Source organism: Eschrichtius robustus, chromosome 8 (genome assembly GCF_028021215.1).
Source record: "Eschrichtius robustus isolate mEscRob2 chromosome 8, mEscRob2.pri, whole genome shotgun sequence".
In the NCBI taxonomy this organism is placed as follows: domain Eukaryota; kingdom Metazoa; phylum Chordata; class Mammalia; order Artiodactyla; family Eschrichtiidae; genus Eschrichtius; species Eschrichtius robustus.
Window position 1 is genome coordinate 4166607 of NC_090831.1, and position 15072 is coordinate 4181678.

Here is a 15072-nt window from a genome sequence, read left to right on the forward strand (position 1 = left end):
TGAGTACAAGAGATTGAACTGCCTGCCTGAGAAATATAGCTTCTTTGCAAGGGGGGTGATGGTAAGCACACATTCTCTGCCCCGCCGGCCATCGTCAGAGACGATTTTGGTTGAATTCAAACGTAGGGTGGGCGTTTGGACCAGATGACTTTCACTGACACTTCCAACTCTGAGGTCTTGTGAATATATAAACAAAAGTCTCGAAAGGTATGATTTCCAAACCCCTTTAAATATAATTTCAGTGATAGTGCCGTTAGGCATTAAAAATCCCAGAAGCTACTTTAGAAGTCTTTTCTTTCCCAAAAACCAAAATTTCAATTGTGAGGAATGAGGGGTCCAGAAGATTTCAGCACTTTGCGTACCTAAGACTCTACAGCCATTAAACCACCCTGCTACAGCACTTCTTCAACTTCTTCTCACTAATAATTTTCCAAGTCTATGACAGATTCCTGGATCTGGAAACGTTATATTTATTTACCAGTTTGTGAAGCAGCCCTGTGATATGAATCTGGTTAATGCACTAAATTGTAAAATATTTTAACTTTACTATTGGTAGAAAGTTTATGTTATTTGGGATTAGAAAAATCATAGTGCTATCCGTGAGATTTGTTGCTGGAAAAGTATCACATCACTCTTTCCTGAGCTTAATCCTGGCCTCCAGAGTTTCCCTGCAGGTAAAATGTATGGTTGCTGTTTGATTTGGGCTGCGGCTGCCAGGTCTGTTTTCCATTTATTTTCACTGATTGTGCCTTGGAAACCTATAGATCCTTCTCAGTTGCGTGTCTCTCTGCTCTCCTGTCACTTTAAAGTTCCAATCTATATACATATATTCTGCTTTCTCACATTCTGATAACTAAACATTTTTAGTACACTGCCTAGTGACTAGAAAAGGCAAGTTTTAAGATTTTCTTTTTCTGAAATAAAGGTATCTCTGTTCCCTGGGTGGCATTGAGCCTGATAGCAAACTTTCTTTTTATCTCTGAGGGACACATCACTTTTCAATTCTGTTCAAGAGAGTGGGGGAAGAAAAATAATAAACTTTATTTTTTACTTGAGTTACTTTCTAAAATTCTTCAAACTTCAACACAACGACTTGCATTTTTATCTAAGGAATTCAAGCATTCATCTACACTCTTGGTAAACACTTTGAATTACATGGGAACTACAATTCTCAAACTTTCTTTTTCATAAGCACTATACCTTGACGTGCTATACATTGTATTTTTATTTTATTAACTACATTTCCTTTCCAGTTCATACTTACATGCATTTTTTAAAGCTAAAGCTCAATTAGCAATTGTTAATTTCATCCATTCAATAACTATTTCTTAAACACAACCACGTCCAGACACTGTGCTGGGGGTGACACAGCGAGACAGCACGCCTCCCCTCCCAGAGCATCATGACAGTGAGAACTACAGACAAATGAATAGACAATTAAGAGATGGCAATGCACTCCTTAAGGAACATCGAACCCTGGCATGGTTAGGTAGCACTGTTCTAACACTTCGAAGGAAATACATCTAGAATGACATTTGAAGTGGATGGTAGTGAGTGAGTGGGACAGAGTGGGTGTGAACCTTGGAGGGTGGGCTGGCTGAAGAAGGAGAGATGGGTGTTTCCAGGCAGAGAAAGCTGTGATCTGAAGTCCCGGAAATGAGAGTAAATGTGTTTCTTTCAAGATGCGTGGCTACCATGCAGGTGAGGGGGGTTCAGGGCTGCTTGGGAAGTAAGTTAGAGAAAGGGGAGGTACAGAAGGAAGTTCCTTAAAACCAGGAGGAGAGTTTTTGACTTGATCCTGAGGGGAGTGAGAGCTCAGGGCCAGTCCCAGCAGGAGGCACCACTGCCTGGAAGTGAAGGACAGACCTCAGGGAGCCTCGCAGCCAGAGCTCCTGATGGGATCCCCCACAGGAATCCAGGTGAGTGACAGCAGCCCAGACCTGGGCGGAGTCAGGACATATTTAGGAGGGAAACACTGATCACTTGTAATGGTCTGTTAGGGGTAGAGGGTGAAGGGGGAAGAAAGGGAGGGAAGGATGAGGCCCAGGGTGCTTGGACAGCAGCTTGGTGACTGCGGAGTTGGCTCCAGGCAAAGGCTACCTGTGATCTTCCAGGTCTGACCACCGGCAATTTACAAGTCTTGCTCAGCAGACCTCCTAGGGAAGTTGTCCTCCCCATACCATACTTGGTTACTGCTGATGCATTTCGGGAAGGAATTGCAGGCAAGGACTCACGCCTCCCACCTCCACCCTCTGCCAGGCTCCTATATATATCTTCATTCATATGCACACCTGCATTCCTCAGGAGACTCTTGGTTGAGGAATTTGTCTCCTCTTGGACTCAGTACCTTTCCACCTCTCATGCTTCCCTCTGCCTTCCAAGCTCATGTTTCCATAAAGACAGAGGAGGCTTAGAATGGGGGCTGGAGAAGAAGTCAGGGACCCCAGTCTTCATGAACAAGGATAAGGAGGGAAGTTCAGGAGGAGGAAATGCTGCTGTGATTCAGGGAGCTCTGAATGGAGCTCAAATAGGGTAGTAGTAATAGGAATGCAGATCCTAGGGCCTCCCTCCTGGTCATGAGCTACACAGAGAGGAAAACAAGTTCATATTTAGGTAACAGTACAGTGATGAGGTTTCCACTTATATCCAATAATTTCTATGTACATCCAGCATCCTTTCAAAGGAAAACAAGCAAGTGTGGGTTGGTTGCTTTGGTTGTGTTGGTTGTGTCCTCTTCTCTTTCAATCTTTTCAAATATGCATTCATTTATCTATCAGAATTTAATTATTTTGGGAGGGTTCTTTTTTTTTCTCTAAATATTAACATAGAGCTTTTTTAAAGTTTAGCTTTGTTCTAGTTATCATAACAAAATGCTATGATATGAATATTTGTGTCCCTCCCAAATTCATATGTTGAAATCGTAACCCCCAAGGTGATATTATTGGGAGGTGGTGGCTTTGCAGGTGATTAGGTGTTGAGGGAAGAGCTTTCATGAATGGGATTAGTGCCCTATAAAAGAAACCCTGAGAGCTGGCCCCTTCTGCATTTGAGGACAGTGAGATGTAAGCAGTCTGTGACTTGAAATAGGGCCTTCACCCAACCATGCTGAAAACCTGATCTTGAACCTGCAGCCTCCAGAACAGTTAGAAATAAATGTATACTGTTTATAAGTCACCCAAATGCCTTTAGACTTCAGATCCACATGACAAGCTCTCCTGGGACTCCACCTGCACCACTGGCTCTGCTTTGCTCTGCAAGCTGCCAGGGCCCACACTACAGATATAGCACTTGCCATCTTCCATAACCATGTAAGCAAATTCCTTATAATAAAACTCTGTCTATATGTGTATACACGTCCTACTGCTTTGCCTCTCTGGAGAGCCCTGACTGATACAGATTTTGGTACCAAGAGTAGTTCTGGAGCAAAAGAATCATAAGGATGAATTTTCTGTATAGGTTTTGAAGTTCCAGCAATTGGCTGTCAAAATTGATTAGATTTAAACACACAAATGACTCTATTTCCAACAGTAAAGAGAAGGCTGATTGCCCATGATATCATCTGACAATAGAGATACACAAATTGTCACCAATGGATACTCCTGATCAAACACTAATCGGAGGCAAGGATCTGTGTGACGATGTATATGATGTTTTCAAACAATTTTGTCAAATTAATGAGTATAATAAGATTGGCTGGGGAGAAAGCAGCTGGTGGGGGGGGGGGAAGCTTCAGAGCCACGGTGGAGAGTGCAGCAACAGAAATGCAGAGTACAAAGCGGAAAGATTCCCACACAGAGGATGGGTGCCGACCAGTACTCACCAGCCCTAGAGGCTTGTCTGCTCACCCGCCGGGGCGGGCGGGGGCTGGAAGCTGAGGCTCTGGCTTCAGAGGTCAGATCCCAAGGAGAGGACTGAGGTTGGCTGCGTGAACACAGCCTGAAGGGGGCTAGTGCACCACAGCTAGCTGGGAGGGAGTCCGGGAAAAAGTCTGGGCCTGCCTAAGAGGTAAGAGACCATTATTTTGGGGTGCACGAGAAGAGGGGATTCAGAGCACTGCCTAAACGGGCTCCAGAGATGGGTGCAAGCCACGGCTATCAGCACAGACACCAGAGACTGGCAAGAAATGCTAAGCCTGCTTCTGCCACCACCAAGAAGCCTGTGAGCAAGCACAGGTCACTATCCACACCTCCCCTCCCAGGAGCCTGTGCAGCCCGCCACTGCCAGGGTCCCGTGATCCAGGGACAACTTCCCCAGGAGAACGCACGGTGCACCTCAGGCTGGTGCAATGTCATGCCGGCCTCTGCCACCGCAGGCTTGCCCCTCATCCGTACCCCTCCCTCCCCCCCGGCCTGAGTGAGCCACAGCCCCCGAAGCAGCTGCGGGTTTAACCCCATCCTGTCTGAGCGAAGAACAGATGCCCTCAGGCGACCTATATGCAGAGGCGGGGCCAGATCCAAAGCTGAACCCCAGGAGCTGTGCGAACGAAGAAGAGAAAGGGAAATCTCTCCCAGCAGCCTCAGAAGCAGCGGATTACATCTCCACAATCAACTTGATTCCTGCATCTCTGGAGTACCTGAACAGACACTGAATCACCCCAAAATTGAGGCGGTGGACTTTGTGTGATTTTTTGTGTATAGCTTTGCTTTTACCATTTGTCCTAGGGTTCTTCCTATCCGTTTTTATTTATTTTTTTAGTATAGTTTTTAGTGCTTGTTATCATTGGTGGATTTGTTTTTTGGTTTGGTTGATCTCTTCCTTCTTTTTTTTAAAATACATTTTAATTTTTTTTTTAATTTTAATAATATTTGTATTTTTTGTTATAATAACTTTATTTTATTCTTTCTTTCTTTCTTTCTTTCTTTCTTTCTTTCTTTCTTTCTCCCTTTTCTTCTGGGCCATGTGACTGACAGGGTCTAGGTGTTCTGGCTGGGTGTCAGACCTGTGCATCTGAGGTGGGAGAGCCGAGTTCAGGACTTTGGTCCACCAGAGACTTCCTGCGTCCATGTAATATCAAATGGCAAAAGCTCTCCTAGAGATCTCCATCTCAATGCTAAGATCCAGCTCCACTCAACAACCAGCAAGCTGCAGTGCTGGACATGCTATGTCAAACAACTAGCAAGACAGGAACAAAACCCCACCCATTAGCAGAGAGACCGACTAAACTTATAATAAGGTACAGACAGCCCAAAACACATCACCGGACGTAGTCCTGCCCACCAGAAAGACAAGATCCAGCCTCCTCCACTAGAACACAGGCACCAGTCCTCTCCACCAGGAAGCCTACACAACTCAATGAACCAACCCTAGCCACTGAGGGCAGAAACCAAAAACAATGGGAACTACAAACCTGCAGCCTGAAAAAAGGAGACCCCCAAACACAGTAAGTTAAGCAAAATAAGAAAACAGAAATGCACAGCAGATAAAGGACAAAGGTAAAAACACACCAGACCAAACAAATGAAGGAGAAATAGGCAGTCTACCTGAAAAATAATTCAGAGTAATGATAGTAAAGATGAACCAAAATCTTGGAAATAGAATGGAGAAAATATAAGAAAGGACCAAGGACCTAGAAGAACTAAAGAGCAAACAAACAATGATGAAATTAAAAATTTCATTTCAAATGAAATTAAAAATTATCTAGAAGGAATCAACAGCAGAATAACTGAGGCAGAAGAACGAATAAGTGACCTGAAAGATAAAACAGTGTAAATAATTACTGCAGAGCAGAATAAAGAAAATAGAATGAAAAGAATGGAGAACAGTCTGAGAGACCTCTGGGACAACATTAAACACAACAACATTCGAATGATAGGGGGTCCCAGAAGAAGAAGAGAGCAAGAAAGGGACTGAGAAAAATATTTGAAGAGATTATAGTTGAAAACTTCCCTAATATGGGAAAGGAAACAGTCTATCAAGTCCAGGAAGCGCAGAGAGTCCCATACAGGATAAATCCAAGGAGATACATGTCAAGACACACATTAATTATCAAAAATTAAATACAATGAAAAAATATTAAAAGCAGCAAGGGAAAAACAACAAATAACATACAAAGGAATCCCCATAAGATTAACAGCTGATCTTTCAGCAGAAACTCTGCAAGCCAGAAGGGAGTGGCAGGACACATTTAAAGTGATGAAGGGGAAAAACCTACAACAAAGATTACACTATCCAGCAAGGATCTCATTCAGATTTGATGGAGAAATTAAAACCTTTACAGACAAGCAAAAGCTAAGAGAATTAAGCACTACCGAACCAGCTCTACAACAAATGCTAAAGGAACTTTTCTAGGCACTGTTTGCAGATGACATGACACTATACATAGAGAATCCTAAAGATGCTACCAGAAAACTACTAGAGCTAGTCAATGGATTTGGTAAAGTAGCAGGATACAAAATTAATGCACAGAAATCTCTTGCATTCCTATACACTAATGATGAAAAATCTGAAAGTGAAGTTAAGAAAACACTCCCATTTACCATTGCAAGAAAAAGAATAAAATATCTAGGAATAAACCTACCTAAGGAGACAAAAGACCTTTATGCAGAAAAGTATGACACGGATGAAAGAAATTAAAGATGATACAAAAAGATCGAGAGATATACCATGTTCTTGGATTGGAAGAATCAACATGTGAAAATCACTATACTACCCAAAGCAATCTACAGATTCAATGCAATCCCTATCAAACTACCAATGGTTTTTTTCACAGAACTAGAACAAAGAATTTCACAATTTGTATGGAAACACAAAAGACCGCAAATAGCTAAAGCAATCTTGAGAAACAAAAATGGAGCTGGAGGAATCAGGCTCCCTGACTTCAGACTGTACTACAAAGCTACAGTAATCAAGATAGTATGGTACTGGCACAAAAACAGAAATATAGATCAATGGAACAGTATAGAAAGCCCAGAGATAAACCCACGAACATATGGTCACCTCATCTTTGATAAAGGAGGCAGGAATATACAATGGAGAAAAGACAGCCTCTTCGATAAGTGGCGCTGGGAAAACTAGACAGCTGCATGTAAAACAATGAAATTAGAACACCCCTTAACACCATACACAAAAATAAACTCAAAATGATTAAAGACCTAAATGTAAGGCCAGATGCTAGAAAACTCTTTGAGGAAAACATAGGCAGAACACTCCATGACATAAACTACAGCAAGATCCTTTTTGATCCACAACCTGGGGAAGTGGAAATAAAAACAAAAATAAACAAATGGAACCTAATGAAACTTCAAAGCTTTTGCAGAGCAAAGGAAACTATAAACAAGATGAAAAGACAACCCTCAGAATGGGAGAAATATTTGCAAATGAAGCAACTGACAAAGGATTAATCTCCAAAATTTACATGCAGCTCATGCAGCTCAGTATCAAATAAAAAAACACAACCCAATCCAAAAATGGGCAGAAGTTCTAAATAGACATTTCTCCAAAGAAGAGATACTGACTGCCAACAAACACATGAAAAGCTGCTCAACATCACTAATCATTAGAGAAATGTAAATCAAAACTACAATGAGGTATCACTTCACACCATTCAGAATGACCATCATGAAAAAAATCTACAAACAATAAATGCTGGAGTGGGTGTGGAGAAAAGGGAACCCTCTTACACTGTTGGTGGGAATGTAAATTGATACAGCCACTATGGAGAACAGTATGGAGGTTCCTTAAGAAACTAAAAATAGAATTATCATATGACCCAGCAATCCCACTACTGGGCATATACCCTGAGAAAACCATAATTCAAAACTAGTTATGTACCACAATGTTCATTGCAGCAATAGCCAGGACATGGAAGCAACCTATTTGTCCATCGACAGATGAATGGATAAAGATGATGTGGCACATATATGCAATGGAATATTACTCAGCTGTAAAAAGTAATGAAATTGAGTTATTTGTAGTGAGGTGGATGGACCTAGAGTCTGTCATACAGAATGAAGTAAGTCAGAAAGAGAAAAACATATACCATATGCTAATACATATATATGGAATCTAAAAAAAAAAAAAAAAAAAAAAATGGTTCTGAAGAACATAGGGGCAGGACCAGAATAAAGACACAGTTATAGAGAATGGACTTGAGGACACGGGGAAGGGGAAGGGGAAGCTGGGACGAAGTGAGAGAGTGACATTGACATATATACACTACCAAATGTAAAATAGATAGCTAGTGGGAAGCAGCCGCATAGCACAGGGAGATCAGTTTGCTGCTTTTTGACCACTTAGATGGGTGGGATACGGAATGTGGGAGGGAGACGCAGGAGGGAGGAGATATGGGAATATATGTGTACCTATAGCTGATTCACTTTGTTATAAATCAGAAACTAACACATTACTGTAAAGCAATTACACTCCAATAAAGATGTTAAAAAAAGTTTGTTCCAATTTGCATTCAGTTTACTCTAGCATTAAATACGAGTTAATTTGCTCTACATCCTAAAAAGAAAAAAAAAAAAAAGAAAGATTGGCTAGTTGTACCTCGTGACATTGGAGAAAGGAGGGAAAGAAAAGGATGATCTCAGTGGTTCAAATTCCCATCTCAAGCACTGCACAGATGATCCGAAATCTTCCATGTCTGCCCTGAAAGAGACCTTTGTCTTCTGTAGCCTTAGAGCTGAGACTGTTGACAACCAAACCCAGCATCTCATCCTGAGTGAAGGATTTACAAGGCATATTGAATTCCTACCCTGTCAGAATGTCTACTGTTAAAGTTACAGCATTGATTGTGAAGGAATGGGATCTTGAAGTTGGAATGGAGGCGCCAGGGGAGACCCTGAGGAAGTGGGCGCTAAGGCCTGATGGCTCTCCTTTGCCAATAGAAGCAGAGTCTTCATGCTTGTCTGAGGAAATTCACCCTCCACTGCTAGAGGAAACTATAATGGAAGCTACAGTGTGGCAATTGCCTTGCAAGATAATGTTGCTTCTTCTCAGAATCCATGCCCACCACTTCTCTTTGCTTCTAGACTTATATTTTCACTAAATTTTCAGCAGGACTCTAAAAGTGAGGAGGAACTACTTAATTTACTACTCTGTGATTGCTGTTCTCTGTGGTCCAGATCTCACAGTGGGAACTTTGCACACTGAATTGGGAACCCTAGATGCAGTGGGAGTGATTGGATCCCAGGGGCCAAGCGGTGGTGGTGGTCCTTGACCACCAAAGACAAGGTGGGCATGGTTACTGCCATGGAGAGTGGAGTCAAGCAGCAATCAGGATAGTTTGACTCCCACAGACCTAGGGAGTTAGCTAATTGATCATAGTGTTCCTAGAAGTGAAATATATGGGAAGCCTACTAAATTCTTACTTCATCGGTGTAAGCAGAAAAGTTCTAGGTCGAGTGAGCAAAAGCCTCACCTGCCAAAGAGTTACAGCCTCAATCATTTCCCAAACTTGAACCAGTTTACAGACCCAGAACCTTTTAATGATGAGAGAATGTGTCTCCTCAAGGAAGGACCCTCATCTGCTGCCAAAAGTTTATACTGTTGGTCATTCTCCCAGCCTTCCCCAAAGGGACCTATGACCTTTTACCAGGGTAACTGTGAATTGAGAAAAAGGAAGTAATCAGAACTTTGGAGGACTACTGGACACCAGCTCTGAGCTGACACTCATTTCAGAAAACCCAAGATGTCACTGTGGTCTACCAGTCAAAGCAGGGACTTATGGATGTCAGGTAATCAATGTAGTTTTTGTGTAGGGCTATCGTACAGTGGGCCCACTGGCTCCCCATACTCATTCTGTGGTTATTTCTCTAGTTACAGATGAATAATTTGAATAGAAATACTTAGCAGCTGGTAGAAATCTCACATTGCTTCCCTGACATGTACAGCAAGGGTTGTTTCTGTGGGAAAGGTCTAGTTGAAACCACTAGAACTGTTTCTACCTAGGAACATGGTAAACTAAAAGCAATACTGCATTCCCTGAGGGATTGCAGAGGTTAGTTCCACCCTCAAGGACCAGAAAGATGCATGGGTGGTGATTTCTACCACACCTGCATTCAACTCTTTTTGGTTTATGCAGAGGACAAATCGATCTTGGAGAATGACAATCGATTATCATAAGCTTAATTGAGTGGTAACTACAATTGCATCCTTGATACCAGGTATGGTTCTTTTGCTTGAGCAAATTAGCACATCCTCTGGTACCTGGATCTCAGCTATTGATCTGGGAAATGGTTTTTTCTCCATCCGTGCTAATGAAGACCATCAGAAGCCATTTGCCTTCAGTGGCAAGGCCAGCAACACATCCTCACTGTTCTACCTCAGAGGTACATTAACGCTCTAGCCCTGTGTTATAATTTAGTTCATAGGGATCTTGATCAACTTTCCCTTTTAGGAGACATCACACTGGTGCATTACACTGATGTCGTTATGCAGATTGGATGTGGGGAGCAAGAAGTAGCAACTACTCCAGACTTACTGGAAAGATATTTGCATGTCAGAGGATGTAAAGTAAATCTGAATAAAATTCAGGGTGCTTTTACCTCAGTAAAATTTCTAGGGGTCCAGTGATGTGAGGATGTCAGCATAGCATGTTAGTTTGGATTTTGGAGGCAACGTATTCCTCATTTTTTTGTGTTACTCCATTTACTGAGTGACCTGGAAAGCTGCTAGTTGAGTGGGGCTCAGAACAACAGAACATCAGGCTCTGCAACAGGCCCTGATCACTGTGAAAGTTGCTCTGCTACTTGTGCCATGTGATCCAGCAGATCCAATGGTGCTCGAAGTGTCACTTAGAGAGAAGGACATGCTTGAATCCTTTGGCAGCCCCTACAGAAATTCCCCTACATACGAACAATTTCCGTTCCAAGAGCACGTTCATAAGTCCAATTTGGTCGTAAGTTCAACAAAGTTAGCCTAGGTACCCAACAAACACAATTGACTATATAGTACTGTAATGTAATAGGTTTATAATACTTTTCACACAAATAATACATTAAAACAAGCAAACACAAAAGATAAGAAAACATTTTTAATCTTATAGTACAGTGCCTTGAAAAGTACAGTAGTACCAGCTACCACTGCTGCTTTTACACTTGCTTCCAGAGGTCCTGGACTTGAAATAAAGGTACTATACTACTATACTCTATACAGTACTGTACAGTAAAGTACACAAAAGCACAACCACTTGTAGAGGATGTACACACGTGACAATGTACACCAGACACTTGAACTAACTTAGGTGATTGGACATGTAAACATGTTCACATCTCTGGAAGTTCGCAACTTGAAGGTTTGTATGTAGGGGACTTACAGTACAGGTAAATCACAGTGAAGGTCCTTAGAATTTTGAAGCAAAGTGTTGCATCCTCTGGAGAGAATTGACCTTTTGAGACACAGATCTTGACCTACTACTGGGCTTTAGTAAAGACTGACGCTCACTCACGGGCCACTGCATTACCACGTGACCTGAGCTTCCCATCATGAACTGGGTGTTATCTGACCCACAAAGCCGTAATATTGGGTGCCCACAGCAGCCATCCATCACCAAATGGAAGTGGTGTATAAGTGAGATCAGACACGAGCAGACTCTGAAAACACAGGTAAGGCACATGCGCAAGTGGCCCAAATGCACATGGTCACCACTGCCTGCTACACTGCCTTCTCTCGCATTCTGCATCTCTGGCCCCGTGGGGAGTTCCTGATGATCAGCTGGCAGAGGAACAGAAGACTGGGACCTAGTTCACAGATGGACAGCTGCAGCACTCAGTCCCTCTCTGGGACATCCCTGAAGGACAGTGGTGAAGGGAATTCCTCTCAGTGGGCAGAATATCAAGGACTGCACCTGGCTATTTATTTTGCTTGGAAGGACAGATTACCAGATATGTGATTATATACAGTTTCAAGGGTGGTGGGCAATGGTTTGGCTGAAGAGTCAGAAATTTAGAAGGAATGTGATTGGAAGATTGGTGACATGAAAATTTGGGAAAGAGGTATATGAACAGACCTCTCTGAACGGGGAAAATGTGAAGGCATTTGTGTCCCATGTCGATGCTCCCCAAAGGGTGGTCTCAGCAAGGGAGGATTTTAGTAACGAGTGGATAGGATAACCTATTACCAATCAGCCTCTTTCCCCGGCCACCCCTGTCATTACCCAAGGACATGAACCAAGTGGCCATGGTGGCAAGGATGGAAGTTAGATGGGCTCAGCAACACGGACTTCTACTCACCCAGGCTGATCTGGTTATGGCCACTGGTGAACAGCCAATCAGCCGGCAGCCGAGACCAAGACTGAGTCTCCAATATGGCACTATGAGATAATAGATAATATATTAATATACATTAGTCTCTACCCCTGGTTCCTGGCACAGAGCTCCTAAACCCCTTTTAAATTCCTAAGTGATAAGAGTACTGGGAGCATCTTGTGTTCTAATGAGGTGATTCTGGGTGTGTTCCTGGATGGCTTCTGGATGGGGGCTGGTCACCAGAAAGATTAAGCCATAATTAGAAGCTTAGAATTTTCAGGCTCCCCTCCATCACATACACACTTCTCTAGAGAGGGGAGAGAGACTGGAAAGGGAGTTAACAATTGATCATGCCCACGTGAGGGAGCCTCCATCAAAACCCCAATAATACGGAGTTCAGAGACCTTCCATGTTGTAAACACATTCACTCCAGAAGGGTGATAGATGCCAGCTCCACAGGGACAGAAGCCCCTGGTGCTCGAAGACCCTCTCATATCTCACCCTAAGTATCTCTTCATCTAGTTGTTCAACTGTATCCTTTATCATAGCCTTTAATAAACTAGTAAATGTAAGTATTTACCAGAGTTCTGTGAGCCACTCTAGCAAATAATTGAATCCATGGAGAAGGAGGTCATGGGAACCTCCAGTTTGTAGCCAAGTCGGACAGAGTTGTAGATCCTGGGAACCTACTACTTGTGACTGGCATCTGAAGTTGGGCTTGTGGGACTTGAGCCCTTAACCTGTGGGGTCTGATACTTTCTCCAGGTACATAGTATCAGAACTGAGTCCAATTCTAAGACACCCAGATGGTGTCATAGAGAGAATGGCTTGGTGTGGGGGAAAAGAATCCCACTCATTTGGTGACAAGAAGTCTCAGAATTGTTGTGAGTGTGGTATAGTGAGAGAATAAAGAGAAACACAGTAGGGACACATTAGTTTTTTTCTTTTTTTTTCCCCTAACACAGACACCATTCCTCAGGGTGATCAGCCAGCCACTTGGTGGCAGATTGATTACACTAGACTACTCCCACCATGGAACAGCAACATTTTGTTTTTACTTGAATAGACACTTACTCTGGATACAAATTTGCCTTTTCTGCACAAAATGCTTCTTCCAAGACTACCCTCCAGGCAGTACATCCAGACACTCACAGAATGCCTTATTCACCATCATGACATTCCATACAGCATTTATTCTGATTAAGGAACTCATGACATAGCAAGGGGCTCATTCTCATGGAATTCACTGGTCTTACCATGTTCCCCGCCATCCTGAAGCAGCTGGCTTGATAGAATAGTGGAATAAGCTCTTGGAGACTCAGTTACAGTGCTATCTAGATGACAATAACTTGCAGGGCTAGGGCAGGTTCTCCAGGAGATTGTGCATGTTCTGAACCATTGTCCAATATGTATGGTGCTCTTTCTTCCATAGCCAGAATTCACTGGTCCAAGATCAAGGGGTGTAAGAGGGAGTGGTACCATTCATTATTACCTCTAATGACTTACTAGCAAAATTTTTATTTCCTATTCCTGTCATATTGCACTCTGATGGCCTAGATTTAATTCCAAAGGGAGGAATGTTTCCACCAGGAGACACAATGAGTCTATTGAGCTGAAAGTTAAGATGGCCATCTGGTCATTTTGAACGCCTCATGTCTTTACATCAACAGGCAAAGGAGGAGTTACTGTGCTGGCTGGGATGGCTGATCCTGACTCCCAAGGGGAAACTGGGCTGCTACTCCAGCCCAGTGGAGGTCAAGAACAGTATGTCTGGAATACAGGAGATTTCTTAAGAGTATCTCTGTATCACCATGTGATTAAAGTCAATGGAAATCTACAACAAACCAACCCAAGCAGGACTACTAATGGCCCAGACTCTACAGGAATTAAGTTAGGGTAACTCATCAGGCAAAACACCCACAACTGGCTGAGGTGCTTGCTGAGGTAAAGGCAAAGGAAATTCAGAAGGGGTATTTGAGAAGGTAGTTATGAATACTAGCTACAATCATAAGACCAGTTACAAGGACAAGGACTGTAATTGTCATGAGTATTCTCTCCCTCATATATATATATATATATATATATAAAATTTATAGTCTTTGTTTCCTTCCCCCTCTTATCTTCTTTGTAACATAAGACATATTGACTCTGTATCATAATGTCATAGTATTTAAGTATTATTAACTTACATCTTAGTATTTAGGTTATGAAGGTCAAGAAGACTAAATGAATCCTTTCCTGGGGAAAAGGTTATTGTGTTTTTGCTTATATGCTGAATAGTTGTGTCATGATCTTTTTATCATCTCCATTTGGAAATTAAGTATTGCTTAAGGAGATTCATAGAGATGCCAAGTTGAAAAGGGGTGGACTTGTGATTGTTCATTTTATGTGTCAATTTGGAGAGTGTTTTTGGAAGAGATTGACATTTAAATTGGTGAATTTTGAATAAATAGATTGCTGTCCATAATGTGTGTGTGCCTCATACAATCAGCTGAAGGTCTGAGTAGAATAAAAAAACAGCCCACCAAAGCAAGAGGGAACTCTGAAGAAGACAGCCTTCAGACTTCAGCCACATCTTCGTCTTTCCTGGATCCCCAGCCTGCCGCCCACACCACTGGTTTTGAACTTGCCAACCTTCATAATTGTGCAATCCACTTTCTTATAATAAGTCTCTTTCTCTATGTGTTTCTCTGGAAACATCAGACAACACACCACCCCACACCTATGCAATCAACATCTCTCAGAGTACCTCCCAATTAGGATGGTTTAAAAGCTCTCCTGCATGATTCTAATATGTGGGTGAGTTGTAAAACTTCTGAATTTTAGCCCTCTCATTCAATTTTGTTACAACTTCAGAGAATAACACCTATTTTCAAACCAAAAG

At 42.3% G+C, this 15072-nt stretch overlaps 3 pseudogenes; all 3 read left to right on the forward strand.

The window, feature by feature from the left end:
* The first annotated feature begins 9431 nt into the window (after window positions 1–9431).
* On the forward strand, window positions 9432–10864 carry LOC137768759 (uncharacterized; annotated as a pseudogene).
* Window positions 10865–11203: 339 nt separating this feature from the next.
* Window positions 11204–12264, forward strand: LOC137768762 (uncharacterized; annotated as a pseudogene).
* Window positions 12265–13011: 747 nt separating this feature from the next.
* On the forward strand, window positions 13012–14226 carry LOC137768763 (uncharacterized; annotated as a pseudogene).
* The last annotated feature ends 846 nt before the right edge of the window (window positions 14227–15072 follow it).